At 41.5% G+C, this 13,113-nt stretch overlaps 1 protein-coding gene across 1 annotated transcript in view; it reads right to left on the bottom strand.

Annotated features, from left to right (window-relative positions):
- IBA57 (iron-sulfur cluster assembly factor IBA57) overlaps positions 1 to 13,113 on the bottom strand; it is a 55,341-nt gene that overhangs the window by 18,328 nt on the left and 23,900 nt on the right. The gene's annotated exons all lie outside the window — the stretch shown is intronic.

Genomic DNA, 13,113 nt, shown 5'->3' on the forward strand with positions numbered 1-13,113 from the left:
TTTACTGTGCCCATCTTTGCATGAAATGTTCCCTTGGTATCTCTCAGTTTCTTGAAGAGATCTCTAGTCTTTCTCTTGTTTTCCTCTATTTCTTTGCATTGATCACTTAGGAAGGCTTTCTTATTTCTCCTTGCTATTCTTTGGAACTCAGCATTCAGATGGTATGTCTTTCCTTTTCTCCTTTGCCTTAGCTTCTTTTCTCAGCTATTCATAAGGCCTCCTTAGACAACCATTTTGCCTTTTTGCATTTTTCTTAGGGATGGTCTTGATCCCTGCCTTCTGTATAAACTCATGAACCTCCATCCACAGTTCTTCAGATTCCCTTGAATATATTCAATCCACTGTATAACCATAAGGTATTTGATTTAGGTCATACCTGGATGGCTTAGTGGTTTTCCCTACTTCTTTCAATTTAAGCCTGAATTTTGCTATGACAAGTTCATGATCTGAACCACAGTCAGTTCCCAGTCTTGTTTTTGCTGACTGTATAAAGCTTCTCCATCTTCAGTTGCAAAGAATGCAGTCAATCTGATTTGCGGATTGACTATCTGGTGATCTCCGTGTGTAGAGTCATTTGCTGTGTTGTTGGGAGAGGGTGTTTGCTATGACCAGACTGTTCTCTTGGCAAAAGGATTAGCTTTTTCTCTGCTTCATTTTGTACTCCAGGGCCAAACTTGCCTGTTACTCCAGGCATCTCTTTCAGTTCCTAGTTTTGCATTTCAGTCCCCTATGATTAAAAGGACATCTTTTTAGGTGTTAGTTATAGAAGGTCTTGTAGGTTATCATAGAGCCATTCAACTTCAGCTTTTTTGGCATTAGTGGTTGTGGCACAAACTTGGATAACTGTGATACTGAACTGTTTGCCTTTGAATTGAACAGAGATCATCCTATCATTTTTGAGATTGCACCCAAGTATTGCATTTTGGACTCTTTTGTTGACTGTTAAGGCTACTCCATTTCTTCTAAGGGATTCTTGCCCACAGTAGTAGATATAATGGGCATCTGAGTTAAATTCAACCATTCCAGTCCATTTCAGTTCACTGATTCCTAAAATGTCAGTGTTCACTCTTGCCATCTCCTGTTTGACCACTTCTAATTTGCCTTGATTCATGGACCTAATATTCCAGGTTCCTATGCAATATTGTTCTTTAACAGCTTTCCATCACCAGTCTCATCCACATCTGGGCATTGTTTTCACTTTGACTCAGCCTCTTCATTCTTTCTGGAGCTATTTCTCCACTCTTCTCCAGTAGCATATTGGGCACCTACTGACCTGGCAAGTTCATCTTTCAGTGTCATATCTTTTTGCCTTTTCATACTGTTCATGGGGTTCTCAAGACAAGAATACTGAAGTTGTCTGCCATCCCTTCTCCAGAGGACCACAGAATTAGTGTGCCATAAATCTGACTATACACTTACTTTTACCAATGTGTTTTATATTTTCATGTGTTCATGTCACAAACTGGGGGCGGGGGAAGGTGAAAGACAAGTCCCAAATGGGGAGAAATCATCTGTAAGGCATACAACTGCTGAATAAAGGCTCCCAGAGACAGAGAACAAAGGACTTGAGACACTGTATAGAAAAGAAACACTTGTAGTTGACAGCAGAGGATACACAATACCATTTCCAACTGGGGTATTAAGTCAAACTCAAGAAACATTGATTCCAATCTGCCAGCCACCAACCCAGAACTTCCTTGTGGTAGGATGCACCTACACTACGGGCCCAAAATGCCCTGCATGCACTGCAGCACAGCATTTGTGTTGGGCTGCTGCAGCAAAAGCTTATATTGTCTTTCTCTAAAGACAGTTTCTAAACACTCCTACCTCCCAACTCCCTACAGTGGAAAGATCACAGACTCAGCTCCTGACCATGTGCCTTCAGCTATGGGGTCAGGTCTATTCTAGGCTGATTATTTCCACCTCTTCTATGTGGATGATGAGGGTCACATGGAATGCTGTCTAGGATTGTGTTGAAAACTAAATTCTCATATTAACATGCCTGTGTTCATAGTAGCATTACTCACAGTAACCAAGAGTTGAAAGCAACCTACATGTTCACTCATGGATGAACAGATAAAAAAAAACTGTGGTCCATACACAAAATGGAACATTATTGAGTCTTAAAAAAAAGGAAATTCTGACATGTTCTATGACATGGATTAACCATGAAGACATTATGCTAAGTGGAATAGTTCAGTCACTCAGCTGTGTCCAACTATTTGCAACCCCATGGACTGCAGCACTCCAGGCCTCCCTGTCCATCACTAACTCTCGGAGTTTTCTCAGACTCATGTCCATTGAGTCAGTGATGCCATCCAGCCATCTCATCTTCTGTTGTCCCCTTCTCCTCCTGCCCTCAATCCCTCCCAGCATCAGAGTCTTTTCCAATGAGTTAGTTCTTTACACCAGGTGGCAAAAGTATTGGAGCTTCAGATTCAACATCAGTTTTCCAATGAATATTCAGGACTGATTTCCTTTAGGATGGATTGGTTGGATCTCCTTGCAGTCCAAGGGACTCTCAAGAGTCTTCTCCAACACCACAGTTCAAAAGCACCAATTCTTCAGCACTCAGCTTTCTTTATAGTCCAACTCTCACATGTACACATGACTACTGGAAAAACCATAGCTTTGACTTGATGGACCTTTGTTGGCAAAGTAATGTCTCTGCTTTTTAATATGCTGTCTAGGTTGGTCATAACTTTCCTTCCAAGGAGTGTCTTTTAATTTCATGGCTGCAGTCACCATCTGCAGTGATTCTGGAGCCCAAAAAGATAAAGTCAGCCACTGTTTCCACTGTTTCCCCATCTACTTGCCATGCAGTGATGGGACCGTGTGCCATGATCTTCGTTTTCTGAATGTTGAGTTTTAAGCCAGCTATATCACCCACCTCTTTCACTTTCATCAAGAAGCTCTTCAATTCGTCTTCACTTTCTGCCATAAGGGTGGTGTCATCTGCATATCTGAGGTTATTGATATTTCTCCCAGCAATCTTGATTCCAACTTAGCCAGTTACAAAAGGACAAATCCTGAATGATTCTACTTACGTTGTGACCTAGAGGAGCTGAATTCATGAAGACAGAATGCAGAAGCATGGGAACTAGAGGGTGAGGGGAATGGACAGCTATTCTTAAATGTGAACAGGGCTTCAGTTTGGGAAGATGAAAAAGTTCTGCAGATGGGTGATGGTAAAGTTTGCCCAACAATGTGCATGTAGTTAGTACTGGAATCTATGCTTTAAAGTGATTTACATGGTAATTGTTATATATACTTTACCATATTTTTTTAAGTTAAAAAAAAAAACGTGATTGCCATTTTTCCCTGATTCTTCCAGCCTCCCTCTCCCTCAGTCACCCCCCCCACCACCACCACTCCCTACCCGCACCCTCACCCACTCAGCCAGGTAAGCTGAGAACGTCTCCTGAAGGAATCCTACCTACTTGAGAGCTGACTCATACTTGGGTTCACTCTCCAACTCCTCCAGAGACTAGGAAATGCTCTTGATCCCTGCCCCTGCCCCTCCTCTACTACCCTCATCCCCCTCAATGCCCACCCCCTCAAATTCCCCTCCCATCCTAAATGCCATCTCCTGCCTCCAAAATCCCATCCCCACCTCCCCAGTGCCCACCTCTGCTCCCCAGGCAAGCCCCCATTCCCAAGTGCCTTCTAGTGCTGCCACCGACCTTGTGGTCCCTACCCTCAACTTCACAGAATAATGCAGTTCACTCTCTCTTAGCCCCTTGCCCCACACCTAGGTTGCATCAGAGCAAAATAAATACTAGAAGTACCTGGGGAAGAAACACGACTTTTGATCTGGAGGAGAATGGGAGGCAGTGGAGTCCAAGCTGTTTAGACCCCCTAACCATGTCTACCAGTTACCTTTTGGTGGTCTGGTGGTGACTATGGGGCCTCCCTCTCCTGGGTAGTACATTCCTAACAGAGCCTCCACCCTCCTCCCAGGTAGTCTGTTCCGTGAGAACCAGTACAACCTGCTCAGGCTGCTCCCCAAGGGCTCCAAAGTCAGATGGGACCCTAAGAGGGGCAGCCAACAGCTAAGCACCAAGGACAGACCAAAGCTCCACCAAGTGCCAGACTGAGCATCTTCACGGCCCACGAGGGTGGGCACAGTGGAGCTGTGTCTTCCACACCGACTTGGCAAGCAGGGCCATTGGGGTAAATCAGGATGCGGAGACATCCCGAGAACTGTGGACCGCACCAGGCTTACCCCATGTGGTGTCATCTTCTTACTCAAAGTCAGCAAAACTGTGACCAGAGGGCATGGATTCCTGGAGAGACCTTTAAAGTGCTTTATCAACACTTTAAGCACAAAACTACTAAGAACAGAAGATCCACTGTAGGGTGGGTGGACACGGCTACCATGACCACACGGAAGCTTTGGGGTCAAGATTATCACTTTAGTTCACAGGACAGGTTAGTTTTCCCAAAAATGCTCTGTTAGGTGTAATGCAATTCCTATCATAACCCCAGCAAAACAGAGATCAGCCAAAATCTTAAATTAGTTAAAACTAAGTCTAGAAACTATAAAGATTTTCAGAATAGCTGCAGATCTGCAGATCTGTTCCCTGAAGCCAAAAGCAGTCCGATGCTGACCTGTTGGCTGCTTGATTCTCCAGTGTCTTTCCCCTGCTTCGTGCTCCTTCCGCCACCCACACCCGTACTCTCCCTTTCTAGAATGCTATGACCTACAGTCTGCATAGCTCAACCGTGTGCATGTGCCCTCTGCCTCTGCCTCCCTCCTCCTCTCTCTCACAGACCTCAGCATTTGCACCCGGTTTGATTCTGCCCATGATGTTTACATCTCAACAGACAGCACTAGATCTGAATTTATGTCCCTGTTCTCTGCCAGTGGACAGAGCCTGGATGAGTTACAAGGTTTGATGCTTGCTGCATATGCACCCTTACCTACCTTTTAAAAATCTACAAGTGTTGGCAGTCCAGTAATTAGAGCCCTGTGCTTCCACTGTAGGGCACAAAGGTTCAATTCCTGGTCCAGTAACTAAGATCCTGCAAGCCACTTGGCATGGCAAAAAAAAAATTAAAAGATAAAAAGATAAATTAAAAAACTAAAGGCCAATGAGGCTTACTTTCAGGAGACCCAGAGGGCTGTGGGAAATAGAGACTCCACTCCAAAAGGAAGAACAGAAAAGCTGACATACTCCAGGACCCAGGGCAGAAGCAGTAATTTGAAAGGAGCCTGGTCACCCTCCTAGCTGACCTTGGAGCCTCCTGTGGAGACAGGGGGCAACCAGAGCTCACCTTAAGGGCACAAACACTGCGGGCAGCCATTTGGGAGAGCTCCTTCTACCACAAGGACTCTGGGGCTGCCAAGTGTCATTTGGGAATGGCACTAACTCATTAGCACTGGGGCCCAGCCCCAACCACCAGGAGGTCAGCACCAATACTGGGATGCCTCAAGCCAACCAACTAGCTGGGTAGGAACACAGCCTCACTCACTAGCAGGGAGATTGTCTTAAGACCCCTGAACCCACAGCTACCCTGGAACACAACCCTGCCCATCATAGGGTCCAGGACCCAATCCCACACACTAGTGCAAAGGCAATAGCCCTGAGACTCTTAGGGCACTCCAGTCAGAGACCACAGGACCCGGCTCTACCCACCAGTGGGCAGGCACCAGCCCCAGGACCCTCTGAACCCAAGTCCCACTCCCCAGCTCCAGAACCCCTACAGCCCTGCAGCCAGACATGCCGGGACTCAGCTTCACACATCAGTGAGCTAGCACTAGCCTCAGAACATGCTGGGTGTTAGCTGCACCCACCAGCTAGCCCCAGGACCAGCCTCACACACCAGTGTGCAGATATCAGGCCCGCAGCCTGCCACAACTCATTTAAGGCTATCAGTTGAATTTTCAGCAGGAACTCTGCAGATCAGAAGGGTTATTTAAAGTGATGAAAGGGTAAAACTTACAACCCAAAATACTCTACCCTGGAGTTGCCCTGTGGTTCACTGGTAAACAATCTGATTGCCAATGCAAGAATCAATCCATGGTCCAGGAATTCTCCACATGCCATGGGGCTGCTAAGCCCATGAACAGCTACTGAGCCTGCGCTCTGGAGCCCGTGAGCTGCACCTACAGAGCCCGTGTGCCATAAGTACCAAAGCCCATGCGTCCCAGAGCCCGTGCGCTCTGGAGTCCACGCACGGCAACCAGAGAAGCCGCCACAGTGGAAGCCTGAGCACCAGACTAGACAGCTGCCCCTGTTTGCTGCAGCTAGAGAAAGCCCACATGCAGCAACTAAGGCCTGCTGCTGCTGCTGCTGAGTAGCGTCAGTCATGTCTGACTCTGTGCGACCCCATAGACAGAAGCCCACCAGGCTCCTCTGTCCCGCCTAGCAAAAAATAAATAATTTTTTTTAAAAAATACAAGAGACAAAAATCAAAACTTCCCTTAAAAAAAAAAAGAATACATGGCAAGACTTTCATTCAGATTTGATAGCAAAATCAGAAGTTTTACAAGAAAGTAAAAGCTAAAAGAGTTCAATACTACTAAATCAGCTTTACAAAAAATTGCTAAAGGAACCTCTCTAAATAAACAAACAAAAAAGAAAGACCATACTTAGAAAATGAAAGACCATATTTAGAAAAATGAAAACTGTGAAAGGAAAAACTCATTGGTAAAAGCAAATATAAAGTAATTAAATCAATCACATACACTGGGAAGTCCCTGGCTGTCTAGAAGTTAGAACTAGGCAATTTCATTGCCATGGCCTGTGTTCAATTCCTGGAACTAAGATCCCACAAGCTGTGTGGCATGGCCAAAATAATAATAATAATAATAATCCACAGATAAAGCTGGTAAGAAGGTTACGAGACTAGGGCAGTAAAATCATCTATATCCACAATAGTGATTCTGTGTGTGTGTGTGTGTGTGGTATAAGTCATGTTCAACTCTTTGAGACCCCAAGCTCCTCTGTCCATGGAAGAATAATAAGTGGGTTGCTATCTCCTACTCCAGGGGATCTTCCCAACCCAGAAACTGCTCCATCATCTCCTGATTCTCCTGCATTGGCAGGTGGGTTCTTTACCACTGCACCACCTGGGAAGCCCAATAAGTAGTTATGAGATACATTAAACAAATAGATGTAAAATATGATGTCAAAAGCAGTAATTGTGGGGAAGGGTAGTAAACATGCAAGGTCTTTAGATTGCTATATATAAACCTTATGGTAACTACAAACCAAAACTCAATAATAGATACTCACACACAAAAGCTTAGAAAGGAATCCAAATATAACACTAAAGATAGTTATCAAATCACAAGGGAAGAGAACAAAAGCAGGAAGGAACAAAAAATAACTATAAAAACAAAATTCCCCCAAAACTAACAAAATGGCAATAAGTATATCTACTTTAAATGTAAATGGACTAAATGCTTCAATCAAAACATGTAAGTTGGCTGACTGGATACAAAAATAAGGCCCATATATATGCTGCTTGCAAGAAACTCACTTCAAATCTAAAGACATACACAGACTGAAAGTGAAGGAATGGAAAAAAGTATTCCATGCAAAGAGAAATCAAAAGACAGTCAAGGTAGCAATAATTGTATCAGACAAAACAGACTTGAAAACAAAGACTACAACAAGAGACAAAGAAGGACATAACAGAACGATCAAGGGATCAATCCAAGAAGATATAAATATACATGCACGCAACATAGGGACAATTAGACATAGAGCAAATATTAACAAACACAAAGGGAGAAGTTGACAGTAACACAAAAACACTAGGAGACCATAACTCCCCACTTACATAAACGGACAGATCATCAGGAAAGAAAGTCAATACGGAAACGCTAGCCTTAAGTGACACTTTAGTCCAGATGGACTCAATAGATGTAACTAGAATATTCTATCCAAAGGCAGCAAAAAATACTTTTTTCAAGATAGGATCACATGCTAGGTCACAAAACATGTCTCCGTACACTTAAGATCATTGATACCAAATGCAGCATCTTTTTTAACCATGATGCTATAATACTAAAAATTAACCAATACAGTATTGTAAAGTAAAATAAAATAAAATAAAGAGCACAAAAAATTAATTAATTAATTAATTAAAAAATAAAAATTAACTATTAAAAAAACTGAAAAACAAACAAAAATGTGGAGGCTAAATAATACACTACTAAACAACCAATGGATCACTGAAGAAAGTAAAGATGAAATTTAAAATTACCTGGAAACAAACGAAAATGAAAACACAATGATCCATAGTCTATGGGCTGCAGCAAATGCAGTTCTAAGAAAGAAGCTTAAAGCAATAAAAGCCTACCTTGGGGAGAAAAAAAAAATCTCAAACAACCTAACTTTATGCCTAAAGGAGCTAAAAAGACATAAAAATCCCAAAGTTAGTAGAAGAAAAGAAATTATAAATATGAGAGCAGAAATAAATGAAACAGAGACTAAAAAAACCAAAAGAGCGAAGAGACCAAGAACTCATTCTTTGAAAAGATAAACAAAGTGGATAAGCCTTTAGCAAGACACATCAAGAAAAAAAGAGAGGACACAAACTGATAAAATCAGACATGAAAAAAGGAAAAGCCACCAGTCGCCACCACAGAAGCACAAAGGTGCATAAGAGATTACTACAAACAACAATACACCAATAAAAGGGAGAAGTATACGCTCCTAAGATTGCACTAGGAAGAAATACAAAATATGAACAGACCAATCACCAATGATGATATTGAATCAGTAATTTTAAAAAACTTCCAACAAACAAAAGTCTAGGACCAGATGGCTTCACAAGTGAATTCTGTCAAATATTTAGAGAAGAGTTAACACCTGGTCTCCTGACGCTATTACAAACAACTGAGGAAGTAAGGCTTCCAAACTCGTTTTATGAGGCCAGCATCACTGTGATATCAAAATCATACATGGATATCAGGGATTAAAAAGTACTACAGGTAAATGTGTCCAATGAATATAGATTTAAAAATCTGCAACAAAATATTAACAAACCAAATTCAACAATACATTAAAAGGATTGATCATACACCATATCAAGTGGGATTTACCCTAGAGATGCAAAAAGGTTTCAATCAATGTGATATACCACACTAACAAATTGAAGAATAAAAATTATATGACCATCTCAGTAGAGGATGGAAAATCTTTTGACAAAATTCAACATCCATTTATGATTTTAAAACCCACACAATAGGTATAGAGAGAATATATCTCAACATAATAAAGGACATACATAATAAGCCAACATGTATTATCCTACTTAATGGTAAAAGTTAGAGCATTTCCAGTAAGATCAGAAATAATACAAGGATGCCCTCTCTCACTGCTTTTATTCAACACAGTACTGAAAGTCCTAAGCATAGCAATCAGACAAGAAAAAAGAAATAAGAAGAATCCAAATTGTAACGGAAGAAATAAAACTGTTACTGTTTGCAAATGACATGATATTCTATGTAGAATATCCTAAAGACATCACAAAAAAAAAAAAACTGGAACACATGAATTAAATTGGTAAAGGTTCATGATACAAAATTAATATATAGAAATCAGTTGGGGATTTCCCTGCTGATCCAGTGGTTAGGACTCCACACTTCCATCACAGGGGTTGCAAGTCTGATCTCTGGTCAGGGAACTAAGATCCAGCACGCCACACAGAATGCCCAAAAGGCAGGGAAGAAAGAAAAGAGGAATGGAAGAAAGGAAGGAGGGAGGGAGGGAGGAAGAGAGAAAGACATCAGTTGCATTTCTATACCTAACAATGAACTATATGGAAGAAAAATTAAGGAAATGTTCCATTTTCCATTGAATCAAACAGAATACAATATTTAGGAAAAAACTTACCTAAGGAGGTAAAAGACACACAGTCAGAAAACTATAAGACACTGATGAAAAAAACTAAAGATATCATAGGTGGAAATCCATGTTCTTGGATCGGAAGAATTAAGATTGTTAAAATGACCATATTACCCAAGGTAGATTCAATGCAATCCCTATCAAAATCCAATGGCATTTTTCACAGAGCTAGAACAACTAACTTTAAAATTTGTATGGAAACACAAAAGACTCTGAATAGCCAAAGCAATCTTGAGAAAGAAGAACAGAGCTAGAGGTTTCACACTTCCTAACGTCAGGCTAATTACTAAAGTATAATAATCAAAATAGCAAAGTATTCACATAAAAACAGCCACTTAAGACGAAAGGAACAGAACAGACAGCACAGAAATAAATGCATGTGCTCATGATCAATTAATCTGTGACCAAGAAGGCAAGAATATATTGGGTTGGCCAAAAAGTTTTCTTGGGTTTTTCTATAATATCGTGGAAAAGCCCAAACAAAGTTTTTGGCCAATCCAGTCCAATAGGGGGAAAAACAGTCTCTTCGATAAGTGGTCTTGGGAAAACCGGACAGACACGTGAAAGAATGAAATTAGAACATTTTCTCATACCATATACAAAAATAAGCCCCCCAAAAGTATATATGTGTGTATATATACATATAACTGAATCACTCTGTTGTACGCCTGAACCTAACGTTAACACTGTTAATCAACTATACTCCAATATAAAATTAAAAGGTTTTAAAAATGTTAGGTAATAAATGTTAGGTAAAAGTGATAAAGAATGCTTGATGAAAATAAAACAAAGACTCAACAGTGATTAAACAAAAAGCCAAAATGGACTAAAAACCTAAATGTAAGACCAGAAACCATAAATTCCTAGAAGAAACCATAGGCAGAATACTCTTTGACATACATCATGGAAATTGTTTTTTTTTTGGATTTGTCTCCTAAGGCAAAGGAAACAAAAGCAAAAATAAACAAATGGGACCTAATTAGACATAAAAGCTTTTGCACAGCAAAGGAAATCATCAACAAAACAAAAAGACAACGTACTAAATGGGAGATAATATTTGCAAATGGTATGACTAACAGTGGGTCTTCCTAGGTGGTGCTGGTGGTAGAGAACCCACCTGATGGTGCAGGAGATGAAAGAGATGCAGGTTCAGTCCCTGGGTCAGGAAGATCCACAGAGAAGGAAATGACAGCCCACACCAGTATTCTTGCCTGGAAAATCCCCTGGACAGAGGGGCCTGAGGGGCTACAGACCATGGGGTCGCAAAGAGTTGGGCATGACTTAGTGACTTAATACACATGACTAATAAGGGGTTAATAGGGCCACCAATAAAGAATCTGCCTGCAATATGCGAGGTGCGAGTTTCATCCCTGGGTGGGGAAGATCCCCTGGAGAAGGAAATGGCAACCCACTCCAGTACTCTTGCTGGGAGAATCCCATGGACAGAGGAGCCTGGTGAGCTACAGTCCATAGGGTTACAAAGAGCCAGACATGAGAGAGCAACTGAGCACACTTACCCAAAACTTACAGAGAGCTCATACACCTTAATATAAAAAAAAGAACCCAATTGTAAACATAGGCAGAAGACCTGAACAGACATTTTCCCAAAGAAGACATACAGATGGCCAGCAAGTATATGTGATGCTCAACATCACCTCACACCTGTCAGACGATGGCTAGCATCAAAAAAAGATCACAAATAACAGATGCGCATGAGGATGTGGAGGAAGAGAGTCCTTGTACGCTGTTGGTGGGAATGTAAACTGGTGGAATCACTGTGGGAAAGAGTATGGAGATTCCTTGAAAAAAAACTAATAAGAGAACGACCATATGGTCCAGCAATCCCACTCCTGGATAAATATCCAGAGAAAATAAAAACACTAATTTGAAAAGATACACGCACCTCAGTGTTTACAGTAGCATTATTTACCATAGCCAAGACGAGACAGCAACCTAAATGTCCATCAACAGATGAATGGATAAAGACGTCATCCATATATACAATAGACTACTCAGCCATTAAAAAATAAATAAATGTTTGCCACTTGCAAGAACATGGATAGACCTAAGGGTATTATACTCAGTGAAAAAAGTCAGAGAGAAAAGGATGAATACTGTATATACCACCATTCACATATGAGAACAAAAAAATAAAATGAATATAACAAAGGGAAACAGATTCACAGATAGAAAGAACAAGCCAGTGGTTACGAGTGGGAAGAAGAAAGAGGAAAGACAGTACGGTCGTAGGGTATTGAGGAGCAGAAACTGCTGTGTGCAAGATAAGCTACAAGGACATCGTATACAACGCAAGGGAAACAGCCAATAGTTCACAACTTTAAATGGAGCATAACCTACAGCAACTGTGAATCACTATATTGTACACCTTAAACTAATATAACGTTGCAAATCAACTACACCTCAATGAAAATAAATGAAGTGTACAGGAGGATGTGTATAGGTAATATGCACCATTTCATTTAAGGAACTTGGACATCCTCAGATTTTGGTATTCAAGGAGGTCCTGTAAGCAAGGGCTTTCCTGATAGCTCAGTTGGTAAAGAATCTGTCTGCAATGCAAGAGACCTGGGTTCAATCCCTGGGTGGGGAAGATTCTCCTGGAGAAGGGAAAAGCTACCCACTCCAGTATTCTTGCCCAGAGAATTCCATGGACTTAGTCGTGGGGTCACAAATAGTTGGACACAACTGAGCAGTCACTTTCACTTCACCATGGAAGCCCAATATGAAATCTAGGAGTTATTCGAGGGCTTCCCTGGACTGGTTGGATCTCCTTGCAGTCCAAGGGACTCTCAAGAGTCTTCTCCAACACCACAGTTCAAACGCATCAATTCTTCGGCGCTCAGCTTTCTTCACAGTCCAACTCTCAAGTCCATACATGACCACTGGAAAAACCACAGCCTTGACTAGACGGGCCTTTGTTGGCAAAGTAATGTCTCTGCTTTTGAACATGCCATCTAGGTTGGTCATAACTTTCCTTCCAAGGAGTAGGCATCTTTTAATTTCATGGCTGCAACCACCATCTGCAGTGATTTTGGAGCCCCAAAAAATAAAGTCTGCCACTGTTTCCACTGTTTCCCCATCTATTTCCCATGAACTGATGGGACCAGATGCCATGATCTTAGTTTTCTGAATGTTGAGCTTTAAGCCAACTTTTTCACTCTCCTCTTTCACTTTCATTCTAAAGGAGATCAGCCCTGGGAGTTCTTTGGAGGGAATGATGCTAAAGCTG

The sequence above is a fragment of the Ovis canadensis genome, chromosome 5 (genome assembly GCF_042477335.2).
Source record: "Ovis canadensis isolate MfBH-ARS-UI-01 breed Bighorn chromosome 5, ARS-UI_OviCan_v2, whole genome shotgun sequence".
NCBI classification, from domain to species: Eukaryota; Metazoa; Chordata; class Mammalia; order Artiodactyla; family Bovidae; genus Ovis; species Ovis canadensis.